Raw genomic sequence first — 16,544 nt, 5'->3', positions numbered from 1 at the left:
GCGTGGGGAGCTCTCATAGGGATTGGGCTTCTCGGGGTATACCGGCATTGCTATGGTTTCCGGTCTTGTGTGTTCCAACGGTTTATTAGGTAGGCCCATCTAATAAATCTCTGTCTAATCAATGCTTCATTTTGTTTATGTCAGTTTAATTTTGTTACAAGTTGAATGCAAATGAGCACTGTTAGAATTCCAAAAGGCACAAGCTCTTACTTGGCTGTTTTCAGTCTGTGTTTTTAGTTGTATGGCACATAATGATGGCATTTGGGCTTAAAAAGCGAAACATATATCTTTTCGTCTAGACCAATTGATTTGAAAATATACAATTTCCTAATACTAGAAGCACTTCTGATCACATATTAAAGAGATGTAATGCAAACAAACACATTCATACTTATTTTCTCACCCAATGAGAATCGATAAGGAATCGGATCGATAAGCAGAATCGGAATCGGAATCGGAATCGTGAAATTCTTATCAATTCCCATCCCTACTCAGGAGGCACTCTTTTCGGTTGTTGCAGGTACTATTACGGTATTCTTTCACTTGGGCAAGTTGCGTTGTTCTTTGTCTTTAACTCTTTCCCCTCATCCTCACTCCTATCAGCTATAGTCTAATTTCTAACATACAGACGCATTCACTGCATCCACTCACCCACAACCTCTATCTCGCACTTAAACATATACATTCGTTACTCCTTGTTTGTTTGTTTGCCTTGCTAAATAAATTATATTTTTGCTTTAAAACTCAATTCTGTTGTTGTCCCTTTTAATTATGTGATGGTGAAGTGTTTCACCGTAACATAATTTTGGGGGCTCGTCCGGGATCGCCTGTCGGTGAAAAATCCGGAATCCATAGACTTTTGTGAGTTCAGGTGAGAACGTCAATTGTTTGTTTTGGCTATAGTTTTGTGCAGTCTCTGGCAAGGAAGAGTGCTCCAGCTGGGTTTGCCATATTAATCTTTTGAAACCTTACTTTTCTTCTTTGTCAGTTGCACCTGTTGGGTTAATTGCTACCACGTCTCTAGTGACCCAGACCATGTGTTTTCCTCAGGGGATAACAATTCTGAAAGTCTTGATTCTGTCAGTGAGGAGTCCAGCGAGGGTGTGAGAGCTCCATCACAGGCGATCGTAGAGGGTCGCCTGCGAAATTCTGAGTTCCTGGCAGAATTACCTTCACATCTTTCCCATCTGAATGATGTGGAGAAAGCAGATATCATTGGTTTGGTTGAATCTTTTCCTGCTCCTTTCCCTGATGTTCCTACCCGTACATCTGTGATTGAGCATGATATTGACGTTGGGGGGGCTTCGCCAATAAAACAACACGCCTATCGTGTTAATCCTAGAAAGAAGGAATTATTACAGAAAGAAGTGGACTATTTGTTAGCCCATAATCTGGCTGAACCTAGTTTTAGTGCATGGAGTTCACCCTGTTTGTTAGTGAACAAACCGGATGGCACTTTTCGTTTCTGCACTGACTATAGGAGACTTAATTCAGTTACAAAGCCAGACTGCTGTCCATTACCCCGATGTGATGATTGTATAGACCGAGTTGGCTTAGCAAAATTTGTGAGCAAATTTGACCTTCTTAAAGGGTACTGGCAGGTCCCTTTAACATCCAGGGCTAAGGAGTTATCTGCGTTTGTTACGTCTGATAATTTCCTGCAGTACCACGTCATGCCATTTGGGGTCAGAAATGCTCCCACCACTTTCCAGAGGCTCGTTAACCGGGTCTTGGCAGGTATGCGGGGTTGTGATGCGTACATAGATGATGTGGTCCTATATAGTACCAGCTGGACTCATCATTTAGACCAAATCAACGAACTCTTTACTCGTCTTGCTGCCGCTAATCTTACAGTAAACCTTGCCAAGTGTGAGTTCGGTAAGGCTAGTGTTACCTATCTTGGTAAGATAGTTGGGAGGACAAGTTCGGCCTGTAGGAGCTAAGATTGAAGCCATATGTAACTTTAATGTACCTGAAACGCGCCGAGAGCTCCGGAGGTTTCTTGGTATGGAAGGTTACTACAGGGCCTTTTGTAAAAACGTTTCTGTTGTTACACCTTTGACAGACCTCCTTAGCCCTAAAGTGCAATTTGATTGGTCTAGGAAATGTCAGGAAGCTTTTGAGAATGTTAAGCTCTTGCTTCTTCCCCTGTGCTGTCGGCCCCAAACTTTGACTGTCCTTTCAGTGTAGCTGTTGATGCCAGTGGGAGTGGCGCTGGTGCAGTTTTGTTACAGTTGGGATCCGATGCGTAGAGCACCCCGTAGGATATTTTTCTAAAAAGTTTAATCGTCATCAGCAAGTTTACTCCACAGTGGAGAGAGAAGCACTTGCTTTAATTCTTGCTGTTCAACATTTTGAGGTCTACTTGGGCTCATCTTCGAGTCCAATAGACGTTTTTACTGACCACAACCCGCCGGTGTTCATTGATCGTATGCGGAACCAGAATCAACGCATTATGCACTGGAGCTTAATTCTACAGCAATACCCGCTGAAAATACAACACATCAGGGGCAAAGACAACATTGTGGCAGATGCGTTGTCCCGTTGTTGAAATTACTTTTTGTTTTTCTTCTATCTCTACCTTGTGACTGTCGAGTTCCGGGGTTTCACTGTTTTTCCTAGTCCTAGGGCCCAGGATCTAGGAAGAGACAGTGTTGTGGGTTTGAACTCTTGATTTCTGTTTGGTTATTTGAGGTTTAGACAAACCTCTTTTTAGTGGGGGAGGTGTGACGACCCCCGTCACCCCCTTAAGGCTCTTTGATGCCACTACAGGGCTACTAGTTAGGTAAGGTGATCATCATCACACCTGGGTTAATGGGCGGGGTATATAAGCAGGTTAGGTCTCTCTCTCAGGAGGCACTCTTTTCGGTTGTTGCAGGTACTATTACGGTATTCTTTCACTTTGGCACGTTGCGTTGTTCTTTGTCTTTAACTCTTTCCCCTCATCCTCACTCCTATCACCTATAGTCTCATTTCTAACATACAGACGCATTCACTGCATCAACTCACCCACAACCTCTATCTCGCACTTAAACATATACCCTTAGACATTCGTTACTCCTTGTTTGTTTGTTTGTTTGCCTTGCTAAATAAATTACATTTTTGCTTAAAAACTCAATTCTGTTGTCCCTTTAATTATGTGATGGTGAAGTGTTTCACTGTAACACAGGGCAGCAGCTTTCAGGCTGCAGTTTGTACAGTGTTACCTTTCCTGCCATGATGATGTCGTCTGGAGGCAGGTAACAGGCATCATTTTAAGGAGGATAGCAGGCCTCGTTTTAGACAAGTCTTTGTTTTTATTGAATGGTGATTTTTATCGTGTGTGTAACTTGCCTCCTTTTTATCATGGTGTTTTTAAAGCGTGGACACTTTTTAAATGGGACCGACTGGGGCCTGCAGCCTCTCTTTTCTGGCTCCTGGAGGAGCCCCTGGTGTGCGGGGCCCGGCTGGACATACAAGGCGACAGCAGCCCTGGCCTCCCCCAGCGCCTTTGCTCCAGGGGGTCGGTCAGGCTGAGGCAGGTGGTGGACGTGGCAGGGCCCGGGCTACACAACACGCAGGCTGTGGCCTCTCTCCTGGGCCTGAGGTCCAGCCGGCACACCAGACACATCCTGAACCAGTGGAGTAACAGGCTGAGCGCAGAGGAGCATGAGATGCTGAGGGAGTACAGCAGCGGGGCGGAGGTACCGGACGAGGGAGATCCGTTCCCGGAACTCAGTCTGTCCGTGGACCAGAGCGGGCTGGACAAACCAATGGGCATTTCTAAGTCCATGTTGGATATACAAATGCTTCCGGGGAAAACCTTATACAAGTACTGTGTGGTGGCTGTACACAAAGAAAAACTGAGCACCAACAGAGACACAGTGTGGAAACAGAGGCTGCAGGGCCGGGCGTAAGTGTGGAGGCTTCTCTACAAGCCTCCACTAAACAAAAGGACAGGAGACCTGCAATGGAGGATCCTGCAGGCGGCGCTGGCTGTCAGTTTTTTTATTTCCAAAATCAACCCCACTGTGTCAGAGACTTGTCCCTTCCGTGACCAACCTGAAACCCTGGTTCACTGCTATCTTGAGTGTTTTATTCCACGTTTAATGTGTGGAGAGGTGTGGTCGGAGGCTGGTTTTATTGGTGGTGCTGGTTATGACAAAAAAGATTCAAAGAAATGGAGTCTGTTAAATTATGTGGTGGGTCAAGCGAAAATGGCAATCTACAAAACCAGGAAAAACCAAGTAGAGGGGGAGGCAGGCCTTGGGCTAAGGGAGATGTTTTGCGTGCTGGTCAAGGCCAGGATAAAGATAGATCAAAGGTATCATGAGCTAATGAACACTATGAAGGATTTTACAGATGTTTGGTGCTTCACCACAGCTGTGTGTTCGATACACGACATGGACAATCACACATTTAATTGAGGACGGGAGCGACCTACAGGCTATTCAAGGTCTTGCCTGTACGTCACTCTCCTGCAGGTGGTGGCTGCTGCTGCTGATGGTGGCTTGAGCTGGCTGGTGCTGGCAAACACTGCTGCTTGAGGCGATGGCTGCTTGAGCTGGCTGGTGGTGGCGAAGGATGGTGGTGTCTACTTCTGCTGCTAGTGGTGGTGGCTTGTGCTGGCGACGGCTGTTGGTGGTGACGACTGCTGGTGGCTGGTGTTGGTGGTGGTGGCGGTGGTGGCGGCGGTGACGACGGCTGCGATTGTTGTCCTTCCTTACGACCTGATGCACTTTGCTATCCTTAACCTGAGCCTGATGTATGTGGAGTAATTTTTGTTTATTAATAACTTACAATTTTCCTCCCTGTTCCTTCACCTTGTTCTTGTTTTACAAGTTAGATATACACGCACACCTGTTTACACATTTGTTGTTCTTGTTCCACATATGACTAACTTTGTTTTATTTATTGATACCCCCTGGCTCTACTTTGCTGTTCTTGTTCACACTAACTATGTTTGCTTCGTTGTTCTTAGTCATACTTGTTTTTGGTTCCACAAACCTCAGCCTGATATGTGGAGAGGATTTTTTTCTAAACACTCAGCATCTCCAACACTGGGTCCAGCTTTACATGGTGGAAAATACTATTTTCATCCAAGCGTAATGATTTGTTATTCTTTAATATATTTGATACTTTGTGTACGGCTTAGTCTTAAAAGTATCATGGTTGTGTGGTCAGCTCCTACCTCATCAGAAGAAGTTGCCTGGAAAATAAATGCTAAATGGACTGTTGCTACTCTGCTTTCTCAATCGCTCTGACCACGGGTAAGTGAATCTGAATTAGGTTACAAGCAAAATCAAGGAAGTCCAATAGTCCAGTTGTGCAAAAATGAACATCTTGAATTGTATTTGATTTCAGAACAGATGTAAGGTAAAAGTTAAGGTTAAGCCACTAAAGTCAGTAGCCTAGTGCTACCCATGCTAACGCGAAGCTTTCCCTCATACTTAAAAACGTATCCACGTAGCTTTCAGTTGTCACCCTACCACTCCAAATGTAAAACTGACATTTACAAATATGCAACAATAGTCAGAAAAGTACTTGCGTATGTGTTTTTTTAATTTATATTTACCTTTCAATATTGTAATCCCTGCGGCCAGTCCCATAGAAGAACATGGCAGCGCGCCTTTTGGGACTATACAGGTTTACATGAACCATGTGACCACCCTGCCGGCGAGATCAGAGAGTGTCGCAACACTTCTCTCTATGGCTCTGCCCCAACCTATATAAGCTTGCAATTAGGTACTTGTGTGCACCCCAGTCTCATCTATTCCCTGTGAGTTTTCTCCAAAGCTGGAAAAGTAATTTTGAAGAAGAGGAATCGGCTAAATCCAAGCACATTCAACAAATATTGTTCTTAAATAAGCAGTAGTATTCCACTTATTTATGAAGACACATGCAGTAGACATTGTATTTATTTTAATCAATACGTGATCCATAAATGCCATATATATGAAGGTGAATGTAATTCCCATTCATAGCATGAATTAGTCCTGTAGCACTTTTTGACCAGGAGGATGGTTTGTATGCACATGAAGCCTAGAGAAATGAACCTTTTTTGCAAAGCACTTGGCTGGAAAGCTTCATAGCCTAATGAAGCTTTATCTGCCCATCACTGTAATTTAACCTAGCATAGCCTAGCATGAATCTAGCATAGCATTACTAGTACTGGCCTCACATCAAGCCAGCACCTACCCTCACTTACCAACACAGAATGAGACACCCCTTATATAAGCAAAGGAATTAGTCCCAGGGGGACCAATCAAGGCCCGTTAGGCCATACCACTTACATGGGGGAACATTTCCTGGCCAAGCCTAGATAGACTGACATACTGCCCCCTACTGCAACGGAAGTACAATTCCGACAATCTGTTTGCCAGAATTATATTGATATCCTTCAGATCATTAAAAAGTGAGATATTGCTCTTAAAAGGTCTTTAATAGCAAAATACAATACAGACCACCTTATTTTTACAGGCTTGAGGAACAAAGTAGTGTCTGAATTACGAAAGGCCAAGACCAATTACTTCTCAAAACTGATTGAAGAGGCCAATGGTAGGAGTTCAAAACTGTTGCAACATATAAACAAATTAACAAACTCCAGTAAGCAAAAGCACCCCAAAATAACCAGTTTTAAAGTAGGTGATAATTTATCAACAGCAGTCCGTTGCAAACGTTTCTAATAGTTTTCAAGTCTGTTAAGTCTGTTTCAGCGCTAAGTCAGCTCTGAAAGTGGGAGGAAATGTCTTATTTTGATAAATATTCCAACATATTTGAAACGTTCATTTAATAATTGATCAATGTGTCAAGTCATGTGTTTGAAATTGATAAATTCATCCATTTCTGCACCCAAAGACTTTGGGTTTTCCACATTACTTGTATTCTTTGTGGAACAAAATATAACGTTTGTTTTATTGATATTTATTGATAATTTGTTGCACTTAAACCAAGTGTCCACTTTCAACAGTTCCTTGTTTGCAGTTTCCTGCAAGACAAGAATATTTTTGTGAGACAGGATCAAGTTGGCATCATCTGCAAATAACACCTTATGAAAGGCATCAGAGACATAAACTAGGTCATTGATATAAAGGGTGAACAGGAGAGGCCCGAGAATGGATCCCTGGGGGACCCCAAGAGTGACAGTTTTCTGTACTAAGTGGGCGCTACTCATTCTGTAGCGACCGGCAGCAGGTGTTTGTTTGTCCGCTTTTTGTTTTTGTTTTGTTTGTTAGATGTACTGAAAGTTCCCTGTTTTTATTCAATCGTTGGTGGAAATGGACTAAATACGATTGTTTATTCAAGCAGTCGCCATGGAGATACTTTACGCTGTCATCCTATGGATTTATTATGTCCAAGGCGAACGTAACCAGCAACATGAGCCGGTAAGGACATACTCCCGGGAATGTTTAATGCGATGGGACAATCCGAGCATGGGGAATTTATACTTGGACCCGCTTGCAACTGAAGACATTCTAGCCGAGATCTTCAGGCACAGGTCTCCTGGAAATGATCGTAAAAACGTTTGCAAGGAGAGGAAACGGGGAAGGAGTGGTGGCGTCCGACTCAGGTTAAAATGCCAAAGATTGCACCGTATTCCGCTCCCATCCATAAGACTCGCAAACGTCCAGTCGCTCAGAAACAAGACAGATGAACTACAAGCAAATTCGAACTATTTACATGAATACAGGAACGCCTGTATTATGGCCTTTAGTGAGACGTGGCTGTCGTCCAGAGACTCTGATGCAGATTTATCAAGGGGGTGCCTATCAGGCTTGACAGGGACGCCGAATCTACGGGGGAATCTCAGAGTGGTGGTGTATGCGTACACATTAACTAGCGGTGGTGCAGCAACATCACCGTCAGGGAATCATTATGCACAGTTGACATCGAATTGCTATCTATCTCTGTTCGCCCGTTCTATCTCCGAAGAGAACTCCCCCAGATATTTGGGACTGTAGTGTACATACAGCCCAAGGCTAACACACAAACTGCTGCCGATACTATTGACAAGGTGACTCAAAGACTTCAATCTCTTTCCCCAGAAGCCCTGTGTCTCCTTATGGGAGATTTGAACAACTGCAAACAGAGTAAAAGTCACAACCTCTATCAATACGTCACATGCCCAACTAGGAAAAAATAAGACTTTGGACATGTGCTATGGATCAATTAGGGAGGCTTACAAGGCCTCCCCTCTCACTCTCCCCCCCTTGGTTCCTCAGATCACCGTGCTATCCATCTCACCCCTGTGTACAGACCTGGGCCTCGTTTCCCGAAAACGTCGTTAGCCTAAGTGGATCGTGAAGTGCATCGAAAGGGCATCGTAGAGTTTTCACCGCGTTTCCCGAAAGCATCGTTGGTAACGAACGTCTTGAAAATGCTCGTAGCTAACGAGTACTCCAGGGGTACTCGTAGGACGCTAAGAGCATCGTCAGCCTACTATAGCCTCAGTGGCGTCACCATCGACATTCTGTGTATTGGATGCATTTTATTAAAACGCATTGCGCCTTATGTTCTTAGTTTGGTGATTAATAAAGATATTAATTAATTTATTAATAAAGATGTTAAAATGGCCAAATAAACGGGACAGTCCAGAAAAAGTTTGCGCAGGCAGGGCACTCAAAATGTGTGAGAGAAAGTGGGGGGATTTGTGCAGACTGTGACATAGGCTACTCATAGCCTAAAATAACCCCAAAAATTAAAAATTAAACAAAATAATGAATGAAAGAAATGAAAAAAATATTAAATAAAATAATGAATGAAAGAAATGAAAAAAATATAAAATAAAATAATGAATGAAATGAAAGAAAAAAGAAACCAAATAATGAATGAAAGAAATGAAAAAAAATTAAAGGCAAAAGGCTGGCAAAAGGCTGGGATATGGTGGGGATTGGTCACGTTGACGGGGATGATTAGTGACATGGGGGGGGGGGGTTAAAAAAAAGCCGCGATCACTCTTCGGCGTGATTCCACACCAGCAGGGTAATCCGGGAGGCCGTCCCGAAACGGATCTTACTCATCCTCGTCCTCGTCCTCGTCCGGTTCACCCAACGCCACCCAGACTTGGCCTGCAATGTTGTGCAACATTGCTGTCACGCAGATCACAGCGCACGACTTTGGCTGGCTGCAAACTGGAGCCCTCCGCCGGACTTGTGGAGGCATTCGGAAGCGCAACTTCCACCTGCCGATCGTGCGCTCGACAATGCACCGGCCAGACGGTGGGCTTCGGTTGTACCGTATCCCTCATGTGACGTCTCCCGGGTTAGCCACTGGGGTGAAAGGTGAGGCCTAAGCGGATTAGCCACTGTCCTCCGAGGAGCCGCCACTCTCCCCTGGAGGCTGCAGCCAGCGTCGATGGAGGACTCGCGGAACACAAAGGAGCGTGACTCGTGAGTGCTTCCAGGCCATCTCGCTACGACATCCAGGATGATGCCCTGATGGTCGCACACCACCTGGCAGTTGACAGCGGCATATCCCTTCCGACAGATGTAGACGTGGCCATCAACGTGGGCGTGAGAATTGGAATCAAAGTTCCATCACGACCTCCGGCAACTTGTGGGATGCGGAACGACTGAAAAATGTTCTCTTGGGTCGCACCCATCTCGTCTCTGCTGTGGAAACGGACGTGTCGCGGTACGAGACGAAGGAGGCTGTACTGTCACTGCCTGGATCCGATCTGCACACTGACGCCTTGCACAGGCCTCTGGCCATCTCCTACCACCTGCAGGAAGCTCCCTGTGGCGTAAAATCGGAGGGCGGCCCAGAGCTGCACTTGCGGTGTGAGTGCAAAGCTCCTCCTTGTAGCACGTCTGAGGTCTTGCCTGATCGCCCCAAGAGCCTGTCTGATGGCCTCCCTGGGCAGCCTGTAGCGCTGTATGACTGCGCGTTTCTATGAGGCCTTACCCTTTTCTTTCCGGAGGGTCTTTTATAGCCAATCAAATGATCAATCAAGGAAACTTTATGCAGAATCAGATTAAGTCGGCTCTCTTTGCTCTGCAAAGCATATTTCAGAAGTCAGCCCATTAAGATAAATGTAGTTGTCACACAAGGTATTTTTAATTTTTTGTCATATTGGAATTATTTCAGGGGGAAAATGTCGTGAAACGCACAGTGCATTCAGATTAGGACTGATATATGTCGGCTTAAGCCTAATCAATTGTGTTTTAATGTCTTTAGCATTCATATAATGCAGTCTATTTTTTCGTAGGCTACTCTGCTGTTGTCCTTGAGGGGGAGTATTTTAACCCTTTTTAACACAATTTTCCTGCGACATTCCTGCGTCTCCCCCTCCTAACGGAGCCCATTCAGCACCGTGTCAGTAGACAGTTACAATCCTACGACGTCGTGAGTGCAGCGAGCATGCGCGTTCACGTTAGAGAGTTCAGGGAAACACGACAAGGAAATTATCGATGGTTCGAAAGATCCTCGGGAGAATGATCTTACGAGCAAAAGATCCATCGATATCAGAGGAAACGGGGGTCTGGGCTTAAGAAGGGGGAAAGTAAAAACTAGAGAGATTAAGGACTGGAATGATGAGTCTGTTTCTAAATTACAAGGTTGTTTTGATTGCACGGATTGGAATGTCTTCAAGGACTCTGCTTCAGATATTTATGAGCTGACTGACACTGTATGCTGTTATATCTCTTTTGTGAGGATTCTGTTATTCCGAAAAAACATGTAAAAGTGTATGCAAATAATAAGCTGGGGTCACTAGTACCCTGAAACAAGTGCTTATGAAAAAAGATAGTGCTTTTCACAATGGGGTTGAGGATGAAAATACAGAGGCAACTAAGGAGGTCAGAGCAGAAATCAAGAGGGCTAAATTACATATAAAAATAAGATAGAGGAGAGCCAGTCCATATCCCAATGTATAAGAGTGATAGCAATTTATCTGAAGCGTTAAACACTTTTTTTCACGTTTTGATATTCATGACTTTCAGATGAACATAAGAATTAACTGAGGAGCAACGCTGGGTAAAGTCCACACCATTCCTCAATTACACAAGAAGATGTTAGGTCAGTATTTAAGAGAAATAGGGTCAATAAAATTCCGGGTCCAGATGGTATTACTGGGAGTTAATTATTAAGTTCACTGTACCTCACTAACCCTAACTCTGTGTTGGGTCCAACTTGGTGAATGTCCCAGTCAAATAATTTTGAAGCACCTATTTTTGAGAGGATAACATGGGTCTTAGTACCTGTCCAGGCATCCAGCACATCTGCCGGAAATAAGAAAGAAATTATTTCAAAAATCCAGTAAACAAAATTGTAAAATGTAATTGCCAATTTGCAACACATCCTCCACAATCTCCTATGTAATCCCTCACAATATATATTATATTGTAACTGAATTGTTCAGAAATTAGACAGTCACAGTCCCTTGTTAATCATTAAGGTTGAGAGTTAATTGTAAGAGCAATGAGCTTGAATATTGGCATCATCAATGAAATCAATAAGAAATCGTACATTTATCTGCAACTACTCGAGTATATCGGGGAGTTGCTGTTGGGGCTCTGGCAGGTGGGGCTCTAGAAGGTTGAGCCTGCATTGATCATATATTGATCATGTTCGGTCTTCCACCTGTCAACCCGACTTGCCAAAAAGGAGCTAGAAGTGAGAAGGGAGGGCAAGAAGTTACGATTCGACCCTGCACCGTCTACCTGGCCGTCACCCTTGATCGCAGCTTAACCTTTGGGCCTCACCTGAAGAACGGCGCTAACATAACATCCAAGCACGTCAACCTAATAAGGAACCTCTGCGGCCTAGACTGGGGAGCCAGTTTTACAACACTGCGCACAACAGCCCTCACACTTGTGTACTCCACTGCAGAGTATGCCGCAGCGGCCTGGTCTCACAGTGTCCACATCAAATCAGTCGATGTTGTCCTCAACGAAGCTATGCGCATCATCTCAGGCACCATGAAACCAACTCCAACAGAGATGCTACCTGTACTATCCGGAGTCCATCAGCCAAAAGTAAGGCGCGACTTCCAGATCCCCAAGCTTGCGGAGAAGGCACTCCAGCCTGACGGAAATAACATCATCCCAGCACCGCAGAACACACCCCAAAGGATCACGAGGCAACACTTGGCCACTAGAGCTGCGGATCTCTTAAAGGGGTAGTTCGGAATTTTGGACATAGGGCCTGATTCCCAAGATAGCAATGGTATTCTTTATCACTGGAGACGGTTTTCAAAACATTTCATTCAGTCCTTCTAGTTGCAGAGTTTGCTCGTGCTAGGCTAGCGCACGGCAACGGGCAATGCTAGCCTGCTATTAAAAACAGTCTTACCCACTCCACAGTACACCCGAGGTAAATCAATCATAACGCCAGACTATAGATTTAAATGTCTGTGTTGATAGAATAATGTTAGAAATAAAACTAACCTTGCATCGCATGAATCATCGAGGGACTACTTTCTCAGCAGAAGCGGAATTTGACTATGCGCCGGTTAGTTTTGTAACCGAATCACGACACAAGAACGTAAACAGAGAAGCGTGGGACAGAAGCGCAATTGAACGACTAGACAACATGGTGGTTCAGTGTGCTTTTAGAAATTGTAGAAATATACGCTACAGATGGGCACCACAAAGTTTCCACCAATTTCCAGTGCGAGATCCAGAAAGGACTCAACTGTGGCTTGTTGCTGCTGGCTTGGACATCAAAACACCGGCTCGTACATGTACGGTTCGTTGGATAAAACAAATTCCTCATAATCGTCTTCAAAAGCAGATGCATCGCTAAGTCCTCCAAACGTGGCCATATCTTGTTAATTGAATACGCTAATAGAATTCCTTCGTTCACTGTACTCTGCGTTTGTAGCAATGACAGCGGCAGGTAAACAAACTAGAGCCGGTAACCTAGGTATCAGTCCGCCGCTGCCGTAGCCTACTACCATGGAGCCTACTACCATGGAGCCTACTACCAGGAATATAACACTGCTGCTGTGACCCAGCAATTCCCTCAAAATGCAACGCAATGCAAGGTTGGTTTTATTTCTAACATTATTCTATAAACAGACATTTAAATTTATAGTCTGTCGTTATAATTGATTTACCTCGGGTACTGTGGAGTGGGTAACACTGTTTTTAATAGCAGGCTAGCATTGCCCATTGACGTGCGCTAGCCTAGCACGAGCGAACTCTGCAACTAGAAGGACTGAATGAAATGTGTTGAAAACTGTCTCCAGTGATAAAGAATACCAAAGCTCACTTGGGAAGCAGGCCCTATGTCCAAAATTCCGAACTACCCCTTTAAGGTCTGGCCCTGTCTCTGAGACATGGATGGACATGAGGTGGCAAGATGAATGGAAGGACGCAAACACCAACCTGCACGCCCTCGTCGCCCCTTAGCCAACACCACCTGGACGTTCACTCCCGCGGAAGGCATGGGTTCGGCTCAACCGCCTCCGGACAGGCTGGGGGAGAACCCAGTCCTTCCAGAAAATGACAGGATCAAGCCCCTCAGACACCTGCCAATGTAGGGCTACCCAGACGGTCTAACACATCATCAACGAGTGCCCGACCTTTGGCGCCCCACATGGCCGTAGAGGCCTGGTACAGCTGGACGGAGAGACACTGAACTGGCTGCTGAATGTAGCAATCCCTGTGTGATAATTCTAAAGGAAATTACACGAACGACGACAACGACAATTATTTTAATTTTTTCGGTTTTTTGTTTGACCTGATCCGTGCAGTTGATTACATAATGCAATAAAAACAATAATCTGTTCAGCTGTCAGTTGTTCTATTTTATTTTGAGTTGTTTGACTTTCCTCTCCTCTTGCCCCCTGCTGCCGCTCTCTGCCATTACTCTCATCTCTTTCCCTTTGTCCCTGCACCTTCCTTACAGCCACAGAATAGCTTATGTTACTTGGTGTTTTTACCTGCTGGATCTCCACCGCCCTCTTCCTTACTTCACACCCCCCATATGTTACCCTGTGCTTCCCGCCGCAATTGCAACATTTGTCCTGATTACTGTCTCTGCATTCCTCAAATCGGTGGTCTCCTCCACAATTTGGGCATTTCTGTTTCCCTTTACAAGCGGCTGTTATATGTCCATACCGCTGGCATCTATAACAACCGAGCGGTGGAGGGACATATGCCCTTACAGGAAAGCTCATGCATCCAATTCTTACTTTGTCTGGGATTGCAGCACAGACAAACTCTCCTCCCTCCTCCCATCCACTGTCCTCATCAGCCTCTTAGCTCCACTCACCATGCCATCGATAATTCCACGTTTTAGTTTATCCAGATCTTCCTCCACAGGTATACTTGTTATGACTCCCTTTGACACACTATTCTCACCAATAATCCTTCTTTTCATGACAATTTTCCTGCAGATACTTTTGATTTTTAAAGCCTTATTTTTCTGCTCCTCTGTTCTACAAATTATGTGGCAGTGGGTCTGTTTATAGGTCAGGAAATGGTTGGAATGAATCGGCCACCGATTCTTGACAGGCTGGGTACTATTCTTACACACAACCGGACTCGTTCATTACTTCACTGAACTAGTGAAGTGTTATCGATCTCTCTCCCCGCTCGTTCACTCACTCGCTGACGTCACCCACACACACACACACACACACACAAACTGCCAGTGATATGCGTACGATACTTTCTCGTGCTCACGAGATACTTTCTCGTGCGCACAACATATTTTCTCGTGCGCACGAGATACTTTCTCGTGCTCACGAGTAGGGGTGTGCCAAATAATCGTCATGACGATGCATCGCGATTCTAATTTTCACGATCTACTGCATCGATTGTTGACGCCAAGAATCGATTATTAATTTAAAAAAATGAATAATAAAAAAAAAAAAAGATTTTTTTTTTTATATAGTTTTATAAAGCCTATTCACTTTTTGTGGCATCAGTTTGTCCTCTTATGTTTATGAAATGATATTGTTGTTATAATGGCAGCTACTTCCAAAAGGGGAAATGTTTGAATGTTTTCATTTCATTGGTTTAAAGGACCACTGAGGCCATGTAAACGGCACTGATTATCCTTATTTTGTTATTTTAAGTTTTATAGATCCTTAGCACTTCTTGTCAGTGTATCCAGTAATAGTCGTTTCAATAAATACAGCTATGTATGAATTGAGTTGCTTTGAGTTATCAATTGAACACACTATCCAGATCATACACAGCCAGTCAGCCACTGGTAATGGCTTAATTTTTTTTTAACAGTGTTCAGTGAAAATTCGCAATGCATCGCAATGCATTGCAATAATTCAAGTATCGCGATGCATCGTGATAGAATCGCATCGTGGCATGTGAATCGTGATATGAATCGAATCGTGACTTCTTTGGCAATACCCACCCCTACTCACGAGTAACTTTCTCGTGTTCACGAGATACTTTCTCGTGCGCACCAGATACTTTTAAACGTTTTTTTTTGTTTTTACGGGTGCCGTACAACTATCATTCTGGGGAGTTGTTAAGCTAAGTATATAAATATGTCCTCAGTTGTTATGTATATATATAAATTGTGTCTATTCTGTACCCAAGTTCACAGGAGGGAGGCAGTATAATTATCGGTTGCATGCTGCCATTCAGACATGCTGCCATTCAGACATGCTGCCAGTCCGACATGCCGCCATTCCGACATGCCCCCATTTCGACATGCCCCCATTCCGACACCTTATAGTACCGCCATTCCAACAGTCTATCAATCAGTGGCGGCAACTTCAGGTCAACATTGGGGATCATAAATATTTTGTTCAAATGTTCAAAAAAAAAGTGACGGGGAGTGAACTTACATGCCCTGGAAATGTATAAATCATCTGTGAAACTTAAAACTGGACAATTTATTCGTTAGAGTTGGATTTAAACATTTTGGACCTCTATTGGAGTGGATTGGACGAACAGTGCGAATCAAGGAATGGGCGCAGTTAACTTCATATCGGCCCAAAGGCAATACAACTCGCTTTACAAAGGAGAAAGGCGAGAATATATGTGTGTGTGTGTGTGCGTGTGCGTGTGCGTGCGTGCATGCGTGCGTGCATGCGTGCGTGCGTGCGTGTGTGCGTGTGTGTGCGTGTGTAAGACGTCAACCTCGTAGAGCTCCGAAAACATGACCTCAACACAGAGACAAACGCTCTTCAAAGCCTACACATATTTGTAGGAGTGAATTTGCTCCAAAATAGATTTGTTTGCTCAGTGGCGTAGCATAGTTGTGCTAGGCCTCGAGGCAAGATCACGATGGAGAGTATGGCCAATCCACTCAATCGCTCCTATGCCATGGCGCTCCTTAGGTAAGTCTTTATCAATTTGAGCTTTGAAAATGACCGCTCTGCCGTGGCTACAGTCACTGGTATGGTGAGGTACAGGAAAAACGCTGTGCAAACATCACTGAATGATGGTGCCAAAGAGCTGTGATCGACAATGAGCATTTTAGCCATATCCTTAATTGATGGTCCTTTTGCAAATTCAGCCTTAAACTAGCTCTGAAGGCAATGAGTTGGCTCAGGAAACATGGGCTTAAGTCCCTGTTGTAGTGATCAGCAAGGTGCTGTGTGTGCTCATACAGGACATCATCGGGGGCACTATTCCGTTCTGAGGGTT

This window comes from Gadus chalcogrammus, chromosome 8, assembly GCF_026213295.1.
Source record: "Gadus chalcogrammus isolate NIFS_2021 chromosome 8, NIFS_Gcha_1.0, whole genome shotgun sequence".
NCBI lineage: Eukaryota > Metazoa > Chordata > Actinopteri > Gadiformes > Gadidae > Gadus > Gadus chalcogrammus.
Note: the sequence above shows the minus strand (reverse complement) of the source record.